This window comes from Dermochelys coriacea, chromosome 4, assembly GCF_009764565.3.
Source record: "Dermochelys coriacea isolate rDerCor1 chromosome 4, rDerCor1.pri.v4, whole genome shotgun sequence".
NCBI classification, from domain to species: domain Eukaryota; kingdom Metazoa; phylum Chordata; order Testudines; family Dermochelyidae; genus Dermochelys; species Dermochelys coriacea.
In genome coordinates this window covers 21,522,940-21,536,479 of record NC_050071.1, presented here as the reverse complement: position 1 = coordinate 21,536,479, position 13,540 = coordinate 21,522,940, and positions in this window count along the sequence as shown.

Genomic DNA, 13,540 nt, shown 5'->3' with positions numbered 1-13,540 from the left:
AGTGGAGTGTGCATACAGGCAATATGGAATGATGCTTATCTAGACTTACCCCTGGCAAATGAGAGTACACGATCACTCGCGCTACAATATTTTAGCCAAGATTTTCAAAAGTAGCTGGTGGGTCTCAGTGCCCAACTTGAGTCAGTGTAAAGGGAGCTGATTCTCAGAAAAGGCTGAGCAGCTGCCTTGTGTAAATCACCTTTGAAAATCTTGGACTTGGTCTTTAATGACACACACTAATATGTTGAGGTTGAAAGAGGCCATGCAGCTCATCTGGATCTATTTGCCCATCTGCCTAGTGTATACACAGTCTTGACTTTCTTCCTGACTTCTTGTCTAAATCTTTTTTTTTAAGAGTACTTGTGGCACCTTAGAGACTAACAAATGTATTTGAGCATAAGCTTTCGTGAGCTACAGCTCACTTCATCGGATGCATTCCTGTGCATCTAATGCATCCAATGAAGTGAGCTGTAGCTCACGAAAGTTTATGCTTAAATAAATGTTAGTCTCTAGGGTGCCACAAGTCCTCCTTTTCTTTTTGCGAATACAGACTAACACGACTGCTAGTCTGAAACCTGTTTAAATCTTTGTTTTTCCAATAGGTTCACAGTTCTGTTGCCGTCTTTCATTAAGGCCATTCCATTTAATTATCCTGTGTATAGGTCACGTTTTACATGGCACGCATTATAATCCCTTATACTGTAAATTTGAAATCACTACCGTGCAGCAGCAGAAGCTTTTGAGACAGTCTTTACTGTGTTCATAATATTAGAGTAGTAGTAAATAGCATCTGGTAACAAAGTGACTATTTCCCCAAAAGCATGATATACAATAGTGTTTCCAGTGTATGTTTCCACATTTGCAAGATTAGCAATATTCTCCAAGCTTGAGCATTTATTTCTCACTAATTTTCCTACACTGTCCGCTACCGTCTGTGGGATATTTGGGGGAAATTGCTGTGATTTGTAGAAAATTCTGTCTTCAGCACTGTGTGGCTTTGCGGCTTTGGTTTTTGCACTCCCGCCGAGGACGACTGTTAAATAGGGATTATTTTGCTTCCACCAAAGACTGATCAGGAATGGTAGTGGTCATTTATTCCTGTCTGCAATGCCATATACCTTCTTATACCGTAGATCATGTTATACTTCCCAAATGTAAACGTACTGCAATGCTCTTCTCAAAAACAGCCCTGAGTAATTAACTTTTCATTGATGGAACCAAAATTTGTGGGTATGTCAGCTTTGGGGCTCTTTTCATCCCCAAAGGGGGCTTAAATCCCATAAAGCTTATATAATATAGTATAATTAATATAATATAATAATTTAGCTGAGTTTAATTAAAGTTATTATTTCTAAGCTCAGTACTGAATTGATTCTTAACGTTCCTTTTGGCATATTTTCAGGCTTACAATACATTGATTCCCTTCCTCCACCCTGTCATGTCATATTACTTTAAGTGGCCTCCAAACTTACTGCTGAACTTGGGCTGACACATACAGGGATTCTTCCTATGTACGTCTGTCAAGGACATACTTTTTGTTTCTTTCCATCCCCTCCTAGCATTGTGAATTTCATGTGGATTTTTGCATGGAATTAAATGTGGGCGGTATTGTTTGGTAAGGCGAGTTGACAAGTTTGGCGTCTCTTACCACGTTTGTGTCTGTGTTGGCACCAAAGAGGTTCCCAATATTTGCTGCATTGTTGTTGTTTCATGTTCAGGTTTAAGCCTTTGTGCTGTTTATTCCTGTGACTTCAGCTCAATTCTGCTCACACCCTCATCAGCTGTAGCCGTGCCTGATGCCCTGTGAAGTGATGTCAATTGAGGAGCCTTTTGTCCCTTCCTCTATTATTCCCCTTGTTATAAACTTTTGTCATTCATTCTAGTCTGAATTGTCCCTGTACGAACTTGTTAATAGGAGCATATACATGTATGATTCAGTGTGTCCTGGGGCGAACTGTGGCTATGGATATTTACAGAGTTCCATGGACTTCATCCTGCAGCCCGCTCCCAAAAAATATTTTGAAAATCTGGGCTCAGTTTGCTCAATTTAGACCAAAATTTGCTTGGCGCTTAATGACAGAGGATGAACACGTAGATGAACTGAGTAAAATAATTGTTTTGCTTCATGAGGAATCAGCAAGATCTGTCTTAATTCCCTGCAGCTGTTTCTAGTTGTAACATTCACCAGCCTATCCATCCCTCATCACAACTGAACAACCTCTCTCGAAGTAAAGTATCGCCAATACATTTATAAACTGAAACTAAAAAAGTGAGACTGCCAGGTGGCTGCGTCCAAAAGACTGCTCATGCATCAGTGGAAAGACTGAGATGGTCAGCAGAGCATAACAACAGAATGATCCTTAAAAATGTTGTTTAATGATAATCTCAGAAATGTCAATGAAACTATACGTGGGCACAACTGCCTGCTGAAATGCATTCGAAGCCAAGCAATAATGTGTCCAAAAGAGTCAATAAACACCAGCACAGCTCATGTAAACTAGTCTATATTTTTACTTTGCTCTACTAGGGCAGAATTTAAGCAACTTGATAACTAAATGCCAGGTTAAAGCTTTCTCCTGCGTAAGCTATCTAGACAACCGTGTTTAAAATGAACCTTGTTGGAGCTACTGGAGATTTCACCATCAACAAAAGGAACCTTATGCTTGGGGCAGCACTGACACGTCATGGAGCTTAGCAAGGAATATGATTATGTAGCCATCCTCCCACTGGCCGGGAAAACTTGTTCTTGGTTTCAGCCATGTTGGTGTCAAAATCAGAAGTGTAATCGGCCTGGTGGGATGAAAGAAAATATCGAAACAAGTCCTGTTTGCCTTCACACACACTTCCTGACCCAAAACCACACTGCAGCAGTTAAATGGTTAATAATATGAAGGAATACTATACAGAATGATGAAAAGAAGGTCCACATGTAAAGTGAAACTGAACGACAGATGTCTTTCCTATGGGTAAAAATGTCTGAAAAGCCCCAAGTTTCAAAACAGAAGGTAGAGTAACAGATTGAAGCAACCCTTGCATTTAATTTGCTGTAGGAAAAAGAAAACATGGAAACCAGTCAGAGGAAAGGGAACAAGGTCCATGTTGGTGTATCTCTTGGAAAGCTGTAAGTGGCCAGATGGATTTGGGATAAGTGGAGTTAATGGAAATAGAAAAGTTGTTTCCATCTTGACTCAGGAACACTGTATTTTTCTAGATTGGGAGCCTGAGCCAGTTTTTAGGATCCATGAAACAAAAAGCCAAGGGGAACCCCTTGCCTCAGGCAATTTGCAGGATAGTCTCTAACATCTGTGGAGTCTGCTGTTGTCTGAGGTCATTGATCTGGGTTCTGTTAGCTTTGCATTGGCTTGGGCAGAGCCAGTAGATTGAAGATCTGTGTGCTTTCTGCTAGCCCACTCTGGGGAAAAGACCATATGGGCAGGACTCATTCTGGCAACCAACCTATGAGTGGCAGGTGGAAAGAAATATGACCCTTCCCTCTCTCAAGGAAGGATGATCAACCACCTATTCCTTCCCTCTTATCATAGAAGAGGAGAGAAGGGATGAGAAAAATGGGGGAGAGGGAGCAAAAAGGAGGAGAAATTGAATGATAGGGGCTCCCCAAATCCTGTATCCAGGAACACACTGGTTCACTTTATTTTTTGCAATTCTTGCCATTGGCTTATTCTGAAATAAAGAATCTGTATCTGCAATAGTCCTGGTTATTGTACATTCCTAGACGTTGATTGTTTTGCTGATGCATATAAATGCTGTTGTCATGAAACCTAACTGGCAGCACCAGAGGTGAAAAGTCTCAATCTGTTGTTGGTACCCCTGTTATGCATGGGTCTTGTGAAACAAACCCAAAGGCAAAGTATGTCCTAGGGATGTGGGGAAAGTGAGCGTGCTCTCTAAAGTTATTGTTGTTAATGTTATCACTAGCCTTCATATTTAACTAATCTGTTTGAGATTTATTCTACATTATTGTGTGTCATCGGCAGCATTAAATATAAACGTACAAGGATAAATGATGACAGATTTAGTGCCTGGTCCAAAGCCTTCAGAGATCTATAGAAAGACTCCCATTGATTTCCCATTGGTCTTAAATTGGGAAATGTAACAGAGACCACAATATCAGTAGTCCCTTGTTTTAGGACTCAATTTTGCAAGGTGTGGGAAGAATCTACTGAGTAGTGCTGAGCACCTTTAATGTTCCTTGACATCAGTTGGTGTTGAGACCACTCAGCACCTTGGTAGGATCAATCCCATGGTGAAAAAGCAGAAGCGGTATGTTGAAAAGTGCCCCAGAATCTTGTAGTTATTGAATAAACTCCAATCATAAGTGAGAGGAAGGTGATCCAAAGTCAGTTGAAAAGACGGACAAATCAGGAGTAGTGTAGACAAAATAAGGTATTAACACCAGAGTGCTCATTGTTACCAGTGGTGTGGTAACAAAAGGGGGTAAACAAACAAACAAACTAAACTCTCTAGCAACCAAAATACTATGTGTGGTAGTATCTATACAGGTGTGGTGATGGCTGTGAAATCATAACTGAATGATGAACTTCTCTACGCAGAAAAAATATTAGCTCATGTTTATATTATCAGTATGTGGTGGAAATAGTACAGTACTGTAAACTGTATCTGACTTTTAAAAAGAGAGGGGCTTTTTTTTTTCTTACCATATACCAAGGTATGTATAAAAAGTACAAGCACCATCAATATATTGGACTTGAGTCTCCACTGCCTTTCTCATTGTGTAACCATTTACACCTTTGCATAGCGAGTGCCAAGTGCCACCCAATCAGAATGGGTGTTCTACACCCTCTTTGCACATGTGTAAATGAGTACACACGGTGCAAGGCCATCCAGCCCCTAGAGTTTAGGAATAATGATAGTTGTGTGCCACCTGGTATTTCAGTTCAGGGATTGGAAAGCCACTGAGATCTGAACGAGTCTTTTACATCTCACCTTTTGGTTGGTTTCGTTTTTGTATGTAATGTATTTGTGCTTGTGATCTAGACAGAAGCCAAATTTTTCAAAAATGGGTGCCTAAAGTTATGCTCCTAAGTCTATCCTTATCCAGGTTAGCAGCTGGCCTTATTTCCAAGTGCTGAGCTCCTGAATCCCTTGGGCATGAGTGGCAGCTGCAGGTGTTCAGCTGTCTTGAAAATCAGGCCACTTATTACAAAGCTTCAATATAAATTTAAGAGCCTAAATTTAGTTACCCATCTTGGCAAGTGTCGGCATTTAAAAGAAAAAGCAAAGGAGTATAGCTGGTCCTATGATGATCAAATACCCAAAATGAAATAAAAGTCAGCGTCAGTTATTTTGAAAGGCAGTGACTAACTAGTGCTTTTCCCAGCAGCTGTTTTCCCAGTGTTTTGTAATGTATCTAAGTCAGACCCTGGCAAAGAAGGTGCAACAGGTTCCCCCCGTGGTGCCACATGGAACTGGGGTACCACTGAGCCCTCTGACTCACCAGCCTGGGCTCCCTCTCACCACCATGCTGCTGTGACAGGCTATAGACCACTCCCGGTGCTACACTCCCGCCAGCATTCAGACAGGCATGGACACACCCAGCTGCAGTTGCATGCAGGCTTTGGCCAGCTACTGCATGAACCAACAAATAGAGCCGCTGAAGCCAAAATAACCCCCAGCTCTCCAGCCTAGGACCCCAGAGCTGGTCCTGCCCTGGTCAAAACCCCAACCAGTAGGAATTTATTACTCAGTTCGCCTCTCACTCAATGTGGAGAGGAATATGCACAATATGCTTGTGTTAAACCAAGCTGAGATTTTTTTCCCCAGACACTTCAGTCAAGGGCACACTGGTTTAGATTAAAACACAAAACTTTATTAACTATAAAAAGATAGATTTTAAGTGATTATAAGTGATAGCAAACAGATCAAAGCATATTACCTACTAAATAAACAACAGACTAAGCCTAAAATACTAAAAAGATTGGATATGAATTAGCAATTTCTCACCCTGACTGATGATATGAGCAGGCTTGCAGATTCTCAAGGCACAAGCTGTACTTGCTTTGCAGCTTGGAATCTCCACCCCCATTCCAAGTCCTTTTCCTTGGGAGCTTCTCTTAGGTGTTGAGTTGTGGGGGGAATGAAGAACAACAGATGAGGTCACTCCCTGCCTTATATAGCTTTAGCATAGGGCAGGAACCATTTGTTCTAAAAGCAGTTCCCAGCCCAGTTTGTGGAAAAATACAGGCACCCTAAATGGAGTCCAGAGTCGTATGGTCTGGTCACATGCCCTTGCAGAGTCATAGCTGCCATTACTTACAGACTGGCCGAAATGTCCACAGGAAGGCTAAGCTATTCGACTGCCCATTGTCTTTTTGTTGATGAGCCATTAGCACACTCTGGCTTCTTCATTGTTGTACCCAAAAGGCTGACTGTGGATGTTTTCCAGAGTAAGCCCATTTAAATACAGATCCATAATCATATTTATAACTTCAGATACCAAAATGATACATGCATACAAATATGATAATTATATCATGCAAATAACTTTTCAATTGACCCCTTATATGACCCATCTTCTGCAAAATGCATCATAATTATGCCATAATCACATCCTAATATTACTATGATGAATATGGGGTGTAGTTTCACAGGTTTGGAGAGTTGGAATTCTATCTTTACCATTCAGGCAGGCTTAACAAAGGCAACACTTTTAACAAATACCAGCCTCACTTGGGAGGAAGTATTTTTGCCTGTGGTACTAAGTTTATTACACGAGAGAGAGAGTGTGTGTGTGTGTGTGTGTGTGTGTGTGTGTGTGTGTGTGTGTTTTGGAGAGGGGTCACACACACACACACACACACACACACACACAGTGTACATCCTAACAAAGGATGACATTAAAGTCATGTTAGGCACTGGCTTAACCCCAGAACAGTAAATGGAGGAATATCAGTGTTAATCTATTGTGGTACAGATATAGCAGATATTCATTATCTTAGCATAAATGGGCAATGTCTAATAGTTTGTGACTGAAATAATCCTTTTCCATCCCCTGGATATAAAGGGTCCAGAAAACAACAGCATTGGTGTGTTCCTCTCTGCATGGGGGCAGGATGCCAGCATCCATGTGAAACTCTGCTCCTGTGTGGAAGTGGGATCCTTTCTCTCCACAGCAGAGGAGTTGAAGGGTCCAGGAAAGAGCAGGTTGAGGTAGGTGTATCAGCTATTTCACACCTCCTTTGGATGTGGTCCATTACTGCCCTGGGGTAGCTGCAGAGCGCTCTGCAGCCTAAGGGCAAGGATGCTGGCCTTGATGGAGATTCCCAGCGCCTCTCTGGAAGACAGCTAACTGATCTTGGGGTCCAGATCATCAAAGGAGTGTGCAACGGATGAGCCTGCAGAAATGCATGCTGGCTCAGTGCGCCTGCAGAAACCCACATTTGCACATGTAAACTACCCTGTGTGCATAGAAAATTGGTAATTGCAAACAATAGCCCATTTTGCACACATTGGTGGAGTTTTGCAACACGCCCACAAAACCTCCCCACCCTTTGAAATATTTGGCATTTAATGTCAAACCCTGGAACAAATGATGTATATCATAGGAATGTTGCCAGCAAAGACTCTAGCAGGTGTTGCTACAGAATATTATCCATTATTTACCAAACCCTTCTAAGCAGTTCTGACACAGTAATTTATCCTTTTATTCTGAGAGAGTTCTCCCGATAGCTTTTTCCTTTATAAGTAACGAAGGGTTTCAAAGTGCTATATGAAACTCCCAAATTTAGAAGCTGTCTTGAAAAACTGCACCTCTGTGGAAGAGAAGGATCTGTCCACTTGTGGTACACAAAGCCAACTATAAAAGCAAGAGTTAAAGTCTCAGCAGCCCACTGACGAATTAATGGAATTTGACTCCAAAGTTAAATGGAGAGATGGGGGTGAACTTTTAAATGCCTGGCCATTCTAAAATGTCATTAGAAAAATGGCCACAAATCTGTTGTCAAAAGATTAGAACCTATTTATGGGTCCTAATGCTGACTAATGTTCTTTTGGCTTCATTCTTTTTCTAATCAAAATGACTGAATGTGGCATACTGTACAAAGTAGAGCTAGTTCTAGGCGTCAGACTGTACTTTAGCGTTAATTTTAGACCTAACATTAGAAACGTGCATGTAAAGAAGTTGTTCAGTGATACTAACATTGCATTATTGACCTGGTCGTATCCCTTAGGAAATCCTGTTCACTGTTTTACATCACTTGGTTTCCACAATAAATACAATAAAATAAACAGTCTTAATTACTTTTGGGTCTCTGGGTGTGGACTGGGAATGTGGAGAAGAAATAGGTTTATAAGAGTCACTGTAAGAGTTTGTTGCATCTAAGCCTATGAGTATCTACATGCACCAATAAGAAATGAGTGCTTTCTGAAATTACGTTTGAAGCTGGCTGCCTAGCAAAGACTACGGCTATGTCTACAGTTGGAGCTGGGCCTATGATTCCCAGTTTTCATACACATCCTTGCACGAATTCTCATCAAACTAGTGCACTAAAAATCGTAGTGTAGCCACAGTCATGCAGGGAGTGGCGGCACAGGTGAGGCACCTTGAGTTCTTCCCTACAAGGTCCAGCCGGCTTTGTACCCATGGAGGCTAACCCCTGCTACCGGCTGCTGTGGCTACGCTACTATTTTTAGCATGCTAACCCAATGGGAACTAGCCTTAGTACATCTACTTGAGCTGGGAATCATAGCCCAAGAGGGATGGAAAACCAGCATACTTAGTCCCTGCGGGGGAGGAGAAGAGATTGTAGCCAGCTTTTATGGAGCTAGTTCAGATAACAGTAGCTGTACCTTCGCACCTGCCATCCTGACTACATACCTGTTGAGTTCTGGGAGGTGGGCGGGTACAAGTCCACCCACATCAAAAGGCCCCTCTCCCCAGCCTAAGGTGAAGAGCCACTAAACCCGGGGCCCAAATGATTTTGGGGGACCACTAATAAAGCGGGAAACCACGGACAGTACCTACTGCTCCTCAAAGGTATCTAGGGAGACAGCAGACTAGGTAGTCCATGCTGCACTGACTTCTCTGCTATTATTATTCAAACTAGCTTGACCAAAGCTAGCTTAGGTGGACTGTAGTCACACCTCTGATTGCAATGCAGACACGCCCTTAGCTTCTTCTCACCCCCTGTCCAGGAGAAAAGTATGCTACATCCAGCACAGTTCCCCAGGAGGCATATCCTGTTTCCAGGTCAAACAGTTGTTTAGCCCTATAGAAATGTAACTTAAGTCACCACAGCCGTGGAGGAAGCTGTCCTCCATCTTCCCCACATTTCTCCTGTGGAGGAGGGTGTTCAGAGCGCGGGTATCAGACTAACCCTCCCGGAGACAACAATACTGTTGTCACAGCACAGAGGATGACTGACTCACCCATTGTCGCAGTTTGATCACATAGGGAGATGTGGTTTTTGTCATATGCCTTCCTGCTCTCTTCCAGCAGGTGTCCCAGATGGCCTGACTGGCTCGTCCGTGCATTGACACCGGGGAGCAGGTCCATGAGTTGCATTCTGCTCTCTAATCTTGCCTGGAGTACTAAGAGCTCATCTGGTGTAAATTGTCATCACTGTGTTGACTCAAATGGAGCTATGACAATTTACAACAGATGAGCATCTGCCCCCAAAGGTCACATGATGATGATGCTGCCTGTGCCACATGCACATGAGGCCTCACACGCCCTTTTGTTAGATGAAATAGCATGAGCCCAAACTGCTAACAACCATTTCTTTGGACAATTACACAACTTGTTTTATTAATGAGCTCTCCTGGATCCTATTGAGTGTGGTTCAGTTCATCCAGGTGCCATTGTCTGCCAGGGATTAGCTGGCACATGGAGCTCCTGGAGCCTATTGTATTTCAACAACAGATGTGGCTTTCAAGGGTTTTCCAGCTATCTGCTGCAAATGAGTCTTTTGGTTATCGCCAGCAAAACCTATGAGAGCTCTCCCTTTCCTACCCTGCTAAGGGATGCTTAATATGGTGCACATGTACGCTAAAGTTTAAAGAGCCCATCCAGCCCACGGAGGGGGCTTGCAAAAACATGACACTTCTTGGGTTGCTTGTATAAACCCATCACTGCCCAATACCATCCTGCAAAGATAAGCGGACAGTAAGTTGGGAGCCAGTTCATGTGAGCGTGAATCTAAGCAGCCAAGAAATATGGCCCATTTTCACTGCTGATACAACGCCAGGAAACAACTCCAGTGGCATTGCATCTGCCTACATCAACTCAAGAATCAGTTTGGTCTTATCTCTTATAAATCTTATCAGATTTATTCTATTTATTGAGGCCACAAGATTCACAACATAAAAGGAGAAAACATCAGAATAACCCGAGCTTAGTAAACTATGAAACCAGAAAACAAAAGTGCAAAGCGGTTTGGGACTCAGTTTGTGTCAAAGACACTGTGCAACATGTACGATAAGTGGAAATCTCAGGAGCTTTCTCATGAGATTTCAAAGCTTAAGTTACACATAGATAAGCAATCTGCATTTTAAATGCTTCTCACTGTTTTCTAGCACCAACATATTTAAAGCTAGGCACTGAAATCCATAAGCAGGCACTTAAATAAAAATGACTGAATTTTTAGTGGCAGTGAGCACCCAAAACTCCCACTAAAATCACTGGTATCTGTAATAGCTCAGTATCTCTGCATATCAAGCCACTTTTCATTAGATGCCTTTATACAACTTAGATATTTCACTGTAGGCAGTTAGGATTGAAAAGGTTAGCGTACATTTTCAAAATGTGGGCCTGCAGTGAATTGTGCATGCAGCCACATGTCAACTGGCCATCAAGAAATGGTAACGTGTTACCCTTTTTTATACCAGTACTGGTAGGCATGTGTGCAGGGGAATGCGTTTGCCACAGAGATGCACATTTTTGAAACTAGTCCTGTATGTTTACTAGAATCCAGGAAGGTGAGATCAGCGAATCAGAGCTGTGGGGCTAGCTGTAAAGGAATTTGCCTTTGCTATTCCAGCTCAGTGTTGAATGAACTTTGAAGAAAACCCGTTGCTTCATGGCCTGCTGTGTGCTCCAGCACAAAGACGGGAATTGGGTCATTCGTGCTGAGGTTCTGCTTTAATTCTGTCACTCCATTTATTTCCTTTCCTAATTAATGCTGAGAACTCTGCTCATGCTAATGGTTTGTCTCGCTGGTTATGCCTGTTACTCAGTCCCAGCTTAACCTGTTATTACAGCATATCAGAAAAATGCAGGTGAGCGATGATTTTAAGAGCTCAGTTCCCAAAGGCTGCTGAGCAGGGGTGGAAAACGTGCAGAGAGCTAGAGAACTAGCATTCATGGTTTCCTTGGCACCTATATGGAAGGCTTCCATATAGAAATGCCCACAGGGCTCAGTAAAGGAAGTAAAGCTGTGTACCTGCACTGTTGCATGTGGTCATTGTCATGGGATGGTTAACCCTAAGGGAGTCAGGGCCCACTCAACCTGTGAAGGGCTTCTTTAAGGAGAATGAGCCCAACTCAGCCCTCCTATAAGCAAGTAACTGCTAGCCAGGCAGCTAAATAACAATCACCTGAAGCTGGTAAGAAGCTACAGAACTCTGCCCAAGAAGGTTGATTTTAGAGATGGAAGGCTCCTAAGGAGAGGAGCTCCCAGAGAAGGCAGTAGCAGCAGAGGGTGGCTGCAATTACCTGCCTGACAATCTCTCCCAAGCCAGCAGGTGACATGACTGATTTAAAGGGAACCAAGGGAGCAGGGTTGGATAAGCTGACTAAGGTTTATAGCTAGCATGAAACACTGGTCTAGTAAGAGGAGTGGCATCCTTATTTGAGGAGTGTGAGTTTGTTTAAAACTATAACCTTGCTTTTGGGGAGGAGGATGCTCAGAGAAGATGTTTGTTCGGGTTGGCCTTGAGGGACTAATGAGGTAGGTTTGCACTTGGTAAAATGAGTTAGTAAACAAGACCCCACAAAGGGGGCATCTTGTTCTCAATTGCTGAGTCTGAGTAAATGATTTTAAGCACCCACCGGGCTGCAAGGTGAAGTGCTTGATGATGGTGCCCTGTGATAATCAGTGTATGGATCGCAGAGAGGACCCATGTGATGCTCAACAGAGGTAAGTTTTCATTAGTAATAATCTGGAAATAATAATGCATGTCAGCACTATCTACAGCACTAATTTTTCAAATGCATGTCAGCAAATTTCTTCTAGACCTTCTGGCAGAGGTGGGCCTTGAAGTGAGGGTTACAAATCAGTCCAGGGAGAGCATTCCATGTGCCGGGGAGATGAGAGAGGTTTTTTTGAAGAGCTGTCGAGTAGGCAGATGAGGATGGAATCACTGGCAGAGCAGAGAAGACAATAACAACTCAAGAAGAGCAGACATATTTCTTCCCCTTGGTTGTGGAGTTGCCCTTCACCTTCTCATGGACGAGCTTTCTACATTTAGCTTGCTGGGATGAATTCAAGGCACAAGTCTTTGAGGCTTACTGTCTATATCTTACCAACCTGATCTCGAGGAACAAGCCACTGTGAAGTTACCAGCTAAGAATATCTAGCGTACTGCTCTTTAGTAAAGGTCCAGAGTTGCTGACTCAGCAACTCCTATTCATGTGGCTAATGTCAGGGGACAAGATCTATGGGTATCTGTATCTCCACGGGATATCTGTGATTCAGTAGCTCTTACATGCTGCTCTGGCATCAAGGCACAGGCCTGAGGGGTGTGGCACAGCACTTCTAGCTGGATAGGCATGGGGAACAGTGCTGACACTTGCTCAGGTGTGTCTCTTTCCCTTCCATGTATGAACCTCACCACTGCTACTGTTTTCCCACACTCTAGTATCGGTCCCCTGATCAATTAGTTACATCAGAAATGGTGACTTATGAAACTAAGGGTTTGCAGAGGTTGGTTTTTTACTAGAAAAGAGGACTGACTTTTCCATCTCTCATAAGTCAAATTAAATGAGGGCCAATACAAGGCTGTTCCCTAAAGTATGTTCTCAAATGTTTTGCCCACATCTAAATATCCCAAGCAATGGGTGGGGAAAATTCTGCATTCTAATTTACTTCCTGTCACGTTGTAGGGGTGCAATCCAGACCAGTGAGGGGTTGTCACTGCCTGCCCTGGAATCCTGGATGCCTCAAAATGCCCTGCTACTGTAGCTCACAACCTGGACACCAGCAACAGCAGACAAGCATGCAAGTCACACGCTGAGCATCTGTCCACTAGACAGCCCTGGTTCAGCAGCTCTGACCCCAGCTGCCTGTGTACAGCCCCTCACTGGCTTTCACCAGCCTTTATTTAAACTAGCAGGGTGAACTCAACACACTGGCAGTCCTGAATTTCCCCCAAACTGTGTGCCCTGAAGCGTCCAACCCTCACCTGAACCACTCAGAAATAATAAGGTTTGTTGCTCCTTTAAAGAGATTAAAGCTTATTAACTTTGAAGGGAAGGGGTTACTTACTCCAGTAAACACTGCACTGAGTTGGCTTATGGTAAAAATAAAACTTTTTTTGCTGGGTCCCCCTTTGAAAATATTTCAGG